This window comes from Haliotis rufescens, unplaced genomic scaffold (genome assembly GCF_023055435.1).
Source record: "Haliotis rufescens isolate VD_foot unplaced genomic scaffold, xgHalRufe1.0.p SCAF_5, whole genome shotgun sequence".
NCBI classification, from domain to species: Eukaryota; Metazoa; Mollusca; class Gastropoda; order Lepetellida; family Haliotidae; genus Haliotis; species Haliotis rufescens.
In genome coordinates, this window is record NW_025964223.1 from 53,232,570 (window position 1) to 53,244,949 (window position 12,380).

A 12,380-nucleotide genomic window follows, 5' to 3' on the forward strand; every position below is an offset into this window, starting at 1 on the left:
CATTAACTGCCCCCTCTCTTAAAGTATTAAACTAAAATTAAAAACACACGCGAAAACGATCACTTAAATAAAATGGAAACAAGCTTTACAATTTACAAACAAGACGTAGTCAATGCAACGTGCTTCACCTTTGGATGACGTCATCTCTTCATATAGGTAATTTTCGGTTCTGGTTGGTCTGACTCAGAAAAGAAGTTGAGTTGAATCTCTTTCGTTTTCACAAGTTGGCCATTTTTCTTATTAAATTTTCCTTCGCCCCACAAACTATCAATATAACTCGAAAATGCAGTCACTTCCGGTTTCTTATTCACTTCCGGCTTCGTCACAACGTTCATATCTTCCGGTTCACTTACTTCCGGTTGTGTCTTCTCCATGATTCCTTGCTTCAGTGTCCTGTACTCCTTCTCCAGTGACTCGTGTGAACGTTGTCGTCTGCTCCTCAGAATAGCAGACGACCCAGATAAAGTCTTGTACTTGTATCTCACTGACCGAGATTCCGTTTCGAAAGACGTCATAGGTCGTGGCCGAAATAAAAAATGACTCGTGCTGTCATCATTCCCAGAACCCTCGTCAAACTTGGACGTCATGATATCCGTATTATAGATACTTTTAGAAACTTGCTTGAAAGCAGGCACACTTGATATTTCTTTGTCTGCGCGTGAACGCAAACACTGTTCTCCGACTTGCGACGAAGCATCAGAGTCATTCTCACTCATTCCCTCCTCCTGTACTGCAGCAACAAGCCTTCCTGATGGCTTCCGCTCCATCTTCTCAAGTTCTGTCACTGCCTCCAGTATTTCCTTGACTCCAAGCGGACTCGCCATCACATAGAACAACTTTAACCCGAATACGTCTTTTTAAATGACCCTCTGTCTCATATCTGAACAAACACAATATATCGTCGACAGCAGAACACCTTGTGTTATGTTTTGAGCTTCTGTTCGAACCGTCCAGGGAATTGATTATGAAGACAACTGAAGCTCAGAGATCTTCTGTCTGTGTATCAACACGTATTGTTGTAAGCACATGTCCAATTCAATGGCGGATACTTCAACGTGTATGCACATCAAATTGGCTAACAGTCCTGTCTCGTTGTTGGTTGCGGACGTCGTAAATGTAAACACCGACGATGTTGGGCGACGTCACGCACGCCTACTTTGCTGATACCCATGAGTTTTCCCTTCAGAGACAAATCCTCACCGTGACAGCCGGTATCTCATCATTAATGTAAACCTATCGCTGATCCAATACTGCAGCAGTCTTAAGGGATGCTCTGTTCATTTACCCGTGCTACGGACTAAGGGGCGGGGCGCATTTGTTTCATACCCGGCTGCAGTTTTGCAGATCGTGCAAAGTTAGTAAATTGTAATCTGCATTTATGATTCCTGAGGCGGACGAAGGCTCCTTGAGTTTCTGTGTGAATTGGGGAAATTTATGAGTTTGACATTAACCTAACATACCTCATTATTTATAACACTGTTTGCAGAGCATGACGCATCTTTAAGTTATCACCATGTTACGTGATTTCGGCTGTAGTAATTCGCTATACAATGTGCGTTAATGGCGTTTACGGGGCAGTGAGAAATATTGCAGCGATGTCACGAGGCCCGTAAATAATCGAACTGGACCAGAGACAAAAACAGGGATTGTAACCTTGGATCAGACAAACCAGTGATTGCGACTTCGGACCATCCTCTTTAAAATATTTCTGGCGTCCTCCGCCGTGATATTGCTTGAATATTGCTAAAATCGGCGTAAAACCATACTCATTCACCCCTCTTTAAAATACCGCAGTAAACTACCTACCTCGTACCTACCAGTATTACCTACACACTTCGAGTACTAAACACACAGATGATGTTATGATACTCAATGTTTCACTTACTTTGTTTGCTGCTAGATTATCGTGGCAGTATACTCAGCGATTCACAACCGCGGGTATTCCGGGTTAGAAAAGGTCCTGCGAGCTATGCTTGTCATGCAAACCGTCTAAATGGATCGGGTCGTCACAATCGATGGATTGACCGGATGCGTCACTTCGCACTCCGACGACATGAACGTTGCTCATTATATCAACCACTTCATTATGTAGAGGTCAAGGTCAGGCACCGGGGATATTACTGCGTGTGGCATTAAACAACAAACAAACAAATCATATTCAATCGGACACAACGTGAAAACTCTTGCAAGTAAAACGACCCGAGCGTTAGTTGAAGAGATCTTCAATGATCTGGCTTATTTTACGTCCTCTATAGCATGAAGGTAATATAATATACACTTCATAACAGAGGATGTATTCTGCCAATTTTGGTTCGAGTTTCAGATTCGCACCGCTTGTAACCGTAAGTCTGCCAGCACCACACCCGTGCTCGTTTGATTCACATAACGAAATTAACGGTTTTCTGCTGTAACAGTGACATGAGTCCACCCAAAATGAAGCATCTCTACATGTTGAACACATTCGTCCAATCGAATACGCCCCAAACAGTTCCCCACAGTGCAATATGCAACATGGCAACTCGCTGTTGCTGGGGCGTGTTTTATTAATGCAAACATGATTTGATAGCAGTGTAATTAGCAGGCTGTTAGCTTTCAGTTGTGGAGGACGTGGTGTATTGATCGGGGAAATAACGATATAGCTTCGTCAATACTTGTACGTAGGATGCACTCTCGGGGAAATATTGAATGATTTTAAAATAACGTTACAATACACGTCTGGAAAAATATATAGCTGTTTTATGTGAGGGTTATTGATTTATATACATAGTTTATGAGAAGGCATTGAAGGAGAAGGAAACAGTAAAACGTTTTGTTTGTAACATAGAGTTTGCTTCGTGGCGTTAAGTGTTATGTACATAGATGTACGCAGCCATTTGGAAACGGAGGGTTGTCTTGGTGGGGAGAGGGTGGGGGTTCAAGGCTCTTTAGGGGGTGCACTGAGCATGCAACACTTTGCCTCTGTTAGGCCATGTATAAATATGAGTAAATTGAATGTGTTGGCAACATGTTTCTAAATTCTTAGTAAAGTACAGATTCTAGTACTTTGGTGGTTTAGTCCCATCCGGGATTCGAACACACACTGCAAGAGCGAGGCACCTAATCAACCCCAAAAAGTAAGAATCTGTACTTTACTAAAAAGAGTGTAATCCCATATATAGCATTTGTTACATTTGACCACTTCTAAATGGCATTATGTGTTCGTGTCTCTACATGATTTAGTAATATAATTATTTATTTTATATTATGGACAAAAAGCATATGTAATACATACTGCTTGTGTTTGTGACAGGTCCTTACGGTAGGCCAGGATACGCGCACCTTTTCGCGAAAACCTTTTATTATAACCATTGATGCCACTCTAGAGATAAACACATGCTTATGCTGTAAGTCGGAACCGTACAATGTTTGTTTGTTTGTTTGTTTAACGCCGCACTCAGCAATATTCCGGCTATATGACGGCGGTCTGTAAATAATCGAGTCTGGGCCAGACAATCCAGTGTTTGATATCATGAGCATCGATCCACGCAATTGGGATCCTTACAATGGATTTCGGATTTCGTATGATTATGGAAAGGGTTTTGTCTCTTTTGTTTATATAAGTATCCCTGATTCATCCTGATCACTCACTTACTCACTCACTCACTCACTCATGATGGGTTGGAAAAAACTACTACTCAACTAAAGCGACATACCGAACTATGGACGCACTCAAATCATATTCAGATGTAAAGCCATATCCAGACTTGGTTATATCTACATAGTCATATAAAAACGTGTAGACACGAACAAGATACATACATCGTGACATACATTACACGTGTATCGGACAACGTGGTAAAGGACAGCTGAGTACGGCAACCTCTGTCGGGAATAGTTATATCATAACAATTGGCAACCATTCATTTTGCTCTGGAGATGCCGCTGTAACCTCTTCTATCACAAGTTTCACGCAGATCCCCAGTGAGCGTGTACACTTTGAGGCGAAATAAAAAATAATAGGGGCAAAAGCATTAACTGTACTTAACATATACATTGTACGTTGTGCTTTCTTTACTTGGCACATCTATTTGTCAACTTTTAATGAATCAAAAGAAAATTTCGCTTTCATCCGTGAACCACGTGGTATATTGTACTTTTGACATAAAAAACCCAGTGTCAGATGAACTATCATATATGTTGATGACGCTAAATACTGAAGTACAAAGCAATATTCATTGCGCGTCAATATTGATGTGAGATTGCACCGCCTTTCGTATGTCAGAAATATTTACCACTTTCCTGAGAGCAACCAGCACGGTTATGCTGAGAGACCAAACATCAGTATCATACGAATGCGGCATTCGAACCAAAGACGAGCGACCCTAGTGCGACAGGAGGCAGCACAGCATGCAACAAGCAATACCAGCCACATCACAATGGCCTTTAAATTAATCGAAAGTGGATCTGACAAAACGGCCAGTACACAAGTGAAGAGTATCGATTTTCTATCTCTTTAAGATCAATACCCTTGTTTGATTTCTTTTCGCAAGGCGGCGTCGAAAACGAGATAAATGTTTCCCAGTGTCGGATTTCCGCCTCAGCATTGCTCTGGGTGGGGAAGGAAACCTGACAGGCATGGTGGACTGGGCTCACATTGGCTGTCAATCATGACTGCATTTCTTGACCGGTGATGATTCCTTCAGTGGTCTAGAATGAGGCAATGGTCTTTTTACGACTGTTTGGCTATTATTTCATCGCTGTTGGTTAAATATGCACTCATTTATATGTCAGTGCTTAATTGTCCATTATTGAACGTGCCTACTTGGCTGTCATCGCACTGGTTTTTATTGAATATAATCTATATGTCATATACGATGCGTTCATCCGTGATATAGGTCACATGCATAGATGCAAGAGTCCCATTTAATGAGATTATTGTTCTTCTAAGTAATGCTGACATCCCCACGATGAGGCACGAAATTGTAATGTAAAACGTTGAGCGTCATTACGCAAGAGTGAGTATAGTTTTACGCCGCTTTTAGCACTAGTCCAGCAATATCACGGCGGGGGACACCAGAAATGGGCTTCAGACATTGTACCCTTGTGGGGAATCGAACCCGGGTCTATAGCGTGACGAGTGAACGCTTTAACCACTGGACTACCCCACCGCTCCTATTATGCAAGAACATTATATTATGCAATCATTCAAATAAAACGATGGAATCTTGAAGATACTGCACAGTATCCCAGAGCGTTAACTTAAAGTGAGGTTCAGTATTCCAGCTACATGACGACGTGTCAACTCAACGTGTGAGGAAAACCAGAGATGCGGGTCTCTTGCCACATTGGTTGAACCATACCTCGGAGTCAGTACCACTACGTCGACATCGTTATAATCATCAATGTCTGACCTCGTTATAACCGTCTATATCTAACTTCGTTATAACAGTCTGTGCCCCTCTTTATAAAGAACGTCTGACATCGTTGTAATCGTCTATGCCTCACCTCGTTATAACCGTCTGTCCTACCTCGTACCATACATGCATGTCGGACCTCGTTACATACGTGCATGTCGGACCTCGTTACATACGTGCATGTCGGACCTCGTTAAAACCGTCTATGTCTGACCTCTTTATTAACAATGTCCGATCTCGTCACAGACATGCATGTCTGACCTCTTTACATACGTGCATGTCTGACCTCGTTAAATTCGTCTACGTCTGACCACTTTATTAACAATATCCGACCTCGTTACATACGTGCATGTCTGACCTCGTTATATCCGTCTACGTCTGACCACTTTATTAACAATGTCCGACCTCGTCACAGACATGCATGTCTGACCTCTTTACATACGTGCATGTCTGACCTCGTTAAATTCGTCTACGTCTGACCACTTTATTACCAATGTCCGACCTCGTTACATACGTGCTTGTCGGGCCTCGTTAAAACCGTCTATGTCTACCTCTATATAAACAACGTCGGACGGCATCGGATGTGGTTATGTCCCCTTAAAGTATAATATTATACATTTTATACAACCAAGACATGTTCGCACGATGTAATGCTGATATTTGCCAATAAAGACTGTTGTCCTGATAACCTGCTGGACCTGAACAATCCGGATTATCATCAAATCGTCGAAACAACCAGTTTCATTGACAACCAATGGAGTAGAAAAGAAACGGGACCGAAGAGAAAACTCCTAGCAGGTGTTGACAGTCACAGGAAGATCTTTGCTTCAAGCCAGCTGAAACCAGTCTGATACATGGGATATAACTTGTCATCACTCCGAGGCCCGAGCGTGCAGCTGGATCTCCCGTCTACCCACATGTTTAACGCTTGGCCAGATGACCATTCTGTGTCCACCAACTATGACAGGAGTGAGTGAGTGAGTGAGTGAGTGGGTGAGTGAGTGAGTGAGTGAGTGAGTGAGTGAGTGGGTGGGTGAGTGAGTGAGTGAGTGAGTGAGTGAGTGAGTGAGTGGGTGGGTGGGTGAGTGAGTGAGTGAGTGAGTGAGTGAATGAGTGAGTGAGTGAGTGAGAATATCAGGACTTCTCTTAAAGTTCCTGACATTATTTCAGCTTGAAAGATTCAAGGACGATGGTTTAGTTAGTCTAGCGGTTTAAGTGTTGTTTTGTACACTGTAAACCCGTGTTTACATCCCTCATGGGCAGAGTATGTGAAATCCGTCTTGTTCCACCTACCATATGACAAGAATATCGCTGAACGATACGTCAGACCAAACTCACTCAATCACGCGCCTATTCCAATGTCAAGGGATAGTAATTGTTGGAAACGGTCGTAAAATCTGCTCATATTTTGTTGTCATTAGACATTTATGATTATCAACATGAACAGAAATATGCAAAAGATGGCTGTACACAGTTGTTTATGACCCATATAACAGCGACGTCATTTGTCAAACTGTACTTCATTTCCAGCGAAAACGAAACTCATATTCGTGACTTTAAAGTCATACCCCACTTATATAAATTTAATAAACATTTGAGTTGAACGCCCCTTGTTGTATCCGGGCATCGGTGGAGGAGACTCTGGTGTTTGAGGGGGTATCTAAACACCCATAGACATATATCTACCCGTATTAGTGGTCTTACACCCTTAGACCGAACCTCAAGTGTTTACCACTGATCTTTAGATAAGGACTCCAGTACATCACGGGTCGCGTTATGAATTCGACTGGTGCTGTCTGTTAAACGTTGAAATGTGTAATGTTGGTTAAGCGTTGGACGACTGGTTGAAGGAATGTTAGAGAAAAATGCCATACAGTGTTGAAACGGTACTGTTGTGTCTGAACAGCTTCGGTCCGAATGCGAATTTATGAAAATATACATGTTATAAAATTATGAAATCGAATATGCTTGATGGAACCGAGAGAGGTACAAGCTGCAAGTCGTTCAGGGTGCTGATGCAGTATTGAGGTAAGTCTACGGGAGGAGAGCTCACTCAGTTGTACAACGTATGTTTGCATGGTTAGAGGCTTGGGGATATTAACACTGATCTAAACAGGGGCCTCAGGAGATGAGGCTACATGGTGACGTTCATTCCAAGGTTGGTGTTTCTGATACAAACGTCATCGCGGTCAAAACGGTTGGTAATGTCAGGTCATTGTCGCCGGGATATAATTACTGTACGCCATATTGTAGTGCGTCGTCGTGGTGATAGGACAATGGATGGGAGAGCTGCACATAAGCTGTGGGAATGTTGTCTTTCATATTTGTTTTGTTTTGCGGGCACATTCTTGGTACATGTTTAAGTTGGGTTTTGTTTTGTTTGTTTGTTGTTTAACGCCGCACTCAGCAACATTCCAGCTATATGACGGCGGTCTGTAAATAATCGAGTCTGGACCAGACAATCCAGTGATTGATATCATGAACATCGATCCACGCAATTGGGAAACGATGATATGCATCAACAAAATCAGCGAGCCTGGCCATCCGATCCCGTTAGTCGCCTCTTACGACAAGCATAGTCACCTTTTTCGGCAAGCATGGGTTGCTGAAGACCTATTCTACCCCGGATCTTCACGGGTCTGAATTTGGTTCAAACTGAGGTGCAAAAGAAAGTTGACCGAGTTTGAGTTTTTTTAATTGTAAATTGAAAGAACTGTTTTTATAATTTGAATTTTATAAGTTTTAAACTAAAGCTTCTATTAAAAATTATACCATATACAAGTATTATTGAGTGCTGACTAAGCGCCAGTACAGTTCATTTCTTATATTTTCTAAGTATTTTCTACTCAATGTCAAGCGTATGATTTAACCAACAGAGGGGTATAGTTACTTGTGCTCCTTAGTTTGTATCAAGAGTGCATGTTTTCGTTTAGGTAATATGTAGAATTAATCATGTGTGTAAATTGTGTTATTTGATAGATATTGATTAGCTTCATCACAAAGACGAAGTCAAGGACTTCTCATTAGTGAAGGTCGTGACTCTTGTATCACGTCAGCATCATTGTCTTCATCTTCGTGGTTCACGGATACCATGACCACGTGACCTGTAATTAATGTATCTACTCTTACGGAGCAGGTGTAATTAGTGCTATTGACATGCTTTCGTTCGTTAGTTTTCGTTCATTTGCGCTTTGACAAAGATTGGTGAATTTCGTAACGAACCAAATTATTCCGACAGTTCGAGAGAAAGTGAGGGATGTACAGAGGTATGACATGACACCTGCGTTAGAAATGTAATCATATATCTCGAACTGATCTTGGTTATATCATGTTCTGTATGCCAGACGGGTATACATAACCGAATGAATAATCTGGCAAGAATAATATGTTATCATCTCTGTCAATGCCTGCTACATTGCCATGACACCCAAACTGTAGCTAGGTACTATATAATAACGAGGAAATAGGATTACACCCACGCTAGCTATGATAGATACCCTTATATAAAGGCACAAGGGTCTGCTGCCGTGTCATACACGTATATGTGTTATAGCTCTGACTAACGGGGTTGTTGCATCGAGAGGGAGTGAGTGAGTTGGTGAGTTGGTGAGTGAGTGAGTGAGTGAGTTGATGAGTGAGTGAGAGCTCTGAGTGAGTGAGTGAGTGAATGAGTGGGTGGGCGAGTGAGTGAGTTGGTGAGTGGGTGAGTGAGTGAGTGAGTGAGTTGGTGAGTGAGTGAGTGAGTGAGTGAGTGGGTGAGTCAGTGAGTGAGTTAGTGAGTGAGTGAGAGCTCTGAGTGAGTGAGTGAGTGAGGGAGTGAGTGAGAGAGTGAATGAGTGGGTGGGCGTGTGGGCGAGTGAGTGAGTGAGTGAGTTGGTGAGTGAGTGAGGTTATACGTTAGGACTTGGAAACGTATGGTAAACATATGGTCGAAAATGTGAGAACATACACATTTTGATATGGAAAAAAACGAAATATAAATTGTTACACCTTTGGATAAAAAGATATTACATGCATCCAACAGTGAGTTGGGATTTAATCACTGGTCATTAATCCAAGTACTATGCACACTGAGGACTCATCGTTACCATCTAATCCTCATCCGTAGTTACAAATGAACGTCAGTGTCCCCCTTGACTGCGGGGAGTCGGGGTCAGTCTAGGTTCCGGGGCCCTAAACCACAAAGGGACTGTAGGACTAAGACGATTGTTACGCACATACTTTAACATTGACTTACGACAGTCGTAGCGACACGATAGCTTTTAGAAACGGAGCCCATACCTTATATGCTCGTCGTAGGAGCCGCAAAAATATGGATTGGATGGCCCTGTTCTATGACATGACTGTTTGCGTGTCAACGTGCAGTGATGGCCTGGTCGTTGTTCATACTTTCAGCCACTGTTTGGCCTGGTCCAGAGTCGACTATTTATATTGCTGGAATATTGCAGACTACAGCGTTATATTATATTAAAGAAATCACTCACTCACTCACTCACTCACTCACTCTGTATTGGAATTGCCAATTGGATATACGACCATGAACGATGTCTCAAGAGGCATGATAAAGAAGCGTCTCTTTGATAACAAATTACCATTCAGTGGTTATTTACAACGTCTGCCGTAACGTCATCTATGAGTGAAGAGTGGGACTGACGTAAACCCAGCGCTATAAACATCTCCAATAAGGCAAGTTTATGGGTTCAAGTCAACACATTAAAGTCATTTAAGGTCGTTATCAACTCGCCTGGCATGCAATATTTCATCTGTCTGATATGAAAGATTATTACCCAGCACAAACATGGCAGCGTTGCTGTGGAGTTTTCGCCCTCGGTTATGCAGTTTTGGTTTCAACTGGATTAAAGGAATAAAATAATTCCGATTTGTTTACACATAGCCACCTAACGGCGGAATTGACTAGTCAGTGACAGGCTTGTTTGGATAGCGAGTGTAAACATTGACCAAGGTTAATGTTCTGTTTCATAACGGTTTATTGTTCTGATTCACTCCGAGCGTATCTCCGTCATGATTAATGACAAATACATTGACTTGCTACACTGACAGTGACATGTATGGTTTTTTATGCGCTATTCTCTATAATACTTTATTACATTTACAGGAGATATTCAAATACAGAGCATGGCAATAGAAATATTAAGACAAAACACCACGTGGCAATTATACATAAAATACTGTATATACAGTAAATATGTACTGTGACAAATATTTAAATTAATTGTATAAAGTACACATATAGACGATACATGTAACTTAAGGACATTAAAATACAAAACAAGGAACAGTTATATCAAATTGAAAGATAAATGATTTTAAGAAGCATTCCAATAAAAACATATACCTGTATATATGATTTAAGATTTGTTTTATAAGTAACATACTATTAGCAATAAAGATGTACGAATTCTTCTAATGTTCACAACGGAACTTTGATATTCAGCATGTAAGAAAGGAGTTGTGTCCCTTATAAGTGTCAGTATCCGCTAGTGTCGGGTTCAAATTCCCGATTCTCCCCGATTATGACTATTAGTCTGTAAGCACCATGGGTCGTGGGTCCCATCAAAGTGGTAAAAGCTGTACTTTCGTCTGACATTAAACTGTCACGCCGTGATATAACTAAAATACATTGAAAGCGGAGATAAACTTAATATTGAATTTCGATAATCCGAGTTTCGGATAGCAAAGAAACTACAGACTCCCCTTCCACATTGTGCGAACCCATGACCACATCCCCCACCTCTTTCTCTGACAGACATAGTTTATGCTCTCTCTTCCGGTATTGATATAACGTCGACTTCTCGACTATTTTCATGCTGATCTTTAACCATCTTCCCGAGGCAAGGGAGTTAACTGACTATAAAAGTCAAGTTTCCACCCTTGCCGAACTAGGCTGGTATTATGGAGTTACAGTTTGGCTGGACTAACGAGTCAATGCATAGTCCAATAAAAATCGCACTCCGAAATCGAAATCCGGTTCGTAAACTGTCATGCAGATTTCGGTCGATTGCAGGATTTGCAAAGCACGTGCACCGCTAACTCGTTGTCAACAGATATTTTCTAAATCTTTTCATGTTTTTGATGTAGGTGCTCACGTGATTTGATGCACTTCGCGATGTAAGACTCGTTTTATCACAATATAGATCTTGATTATCGATCAGATCGTCTTGACTGGGCGCCGCCGTTTGTTTGAAGCACATGCAAGTTATACGTAAGTTGGAATCTGATTGGTCCATAGGAGAGGCATAGAAGGGACATAACTCGAATAGCCACTGGTGGCGCTACGATCGAGCCGAGGAATGCCAGCCTAGTTCGGTAAGGGTGGAAACTGGACTTTTAAAGTCAGTTAACTCTCTTGCCTCGGGAAGTGATCTTTAACAGTCGGACAAGATGTTACTCTCAACTTCTACTGGAAATCAAATATCAAGTGCAGTGTTTGATCAATCACACTTTCTGCTTCTGTAAACAAAAAAACGTTTACCACTTCGCCGAAACCCACGAGCACGGGTGTGGTGCTGACAAACCTAGAAACATAATTGGGGCGAACCGGGATTTGAACCCACAATCATAGGTTTCTGGCGTGCCCAAAATGAAGCCTGCTGCACATTTTGACTTGTACAGTGTGTTCCCATGGGTTTTTGCAGATGAACACTTGACTTGCCTTTGTATGTGTTTGTGACGGGTACCACCGGTGACGCAGGATACGCCCACCTGTTCGCAAACACCTGGTATCATCACTATTTGATAGTGATTCATAAACATATGCTCATGATAAAGTCGGAATCGACTCTGCATTTAGCAAAGATGTCTTATGAAAATGTTTTGTCGCTTATTTCTCTATCAAGCGAATCAGAAGTGTCAAAATCTATATAATTACATAATATAACTATATAGACTGATCCCTGAAACTGGTTGTAATGGCAATTGTATCCATATTTGTTATAAATGCCAAACTGTATATAATTTCAGTCTGGA

The 12,380-nt window shown here is 41.7% G+C and overlaps 1 protein-coding gene across 1 annotated transcript in view; it reads left to right on the plus strand.

Moving 5' to 3' along the window:
• The first annotated feature begins 7,283 nt into the window (after window positions 1-7,283).
• The window catches only part of LOC124126337, a 46,223-nt gene continuing 41,126 nt past the window's right edge, over window positions 7,284-12,380 (plus strand). Inside the window, exon 1 of the mRNA XM_048384617.1 lies at window positions 7,284-7,421. The gene's annotated coding sequence lies outside the window, so the exon portion shown is untranslated. The remainder of the gene's footprint in view (window positions 7,422-12,380) is intronic.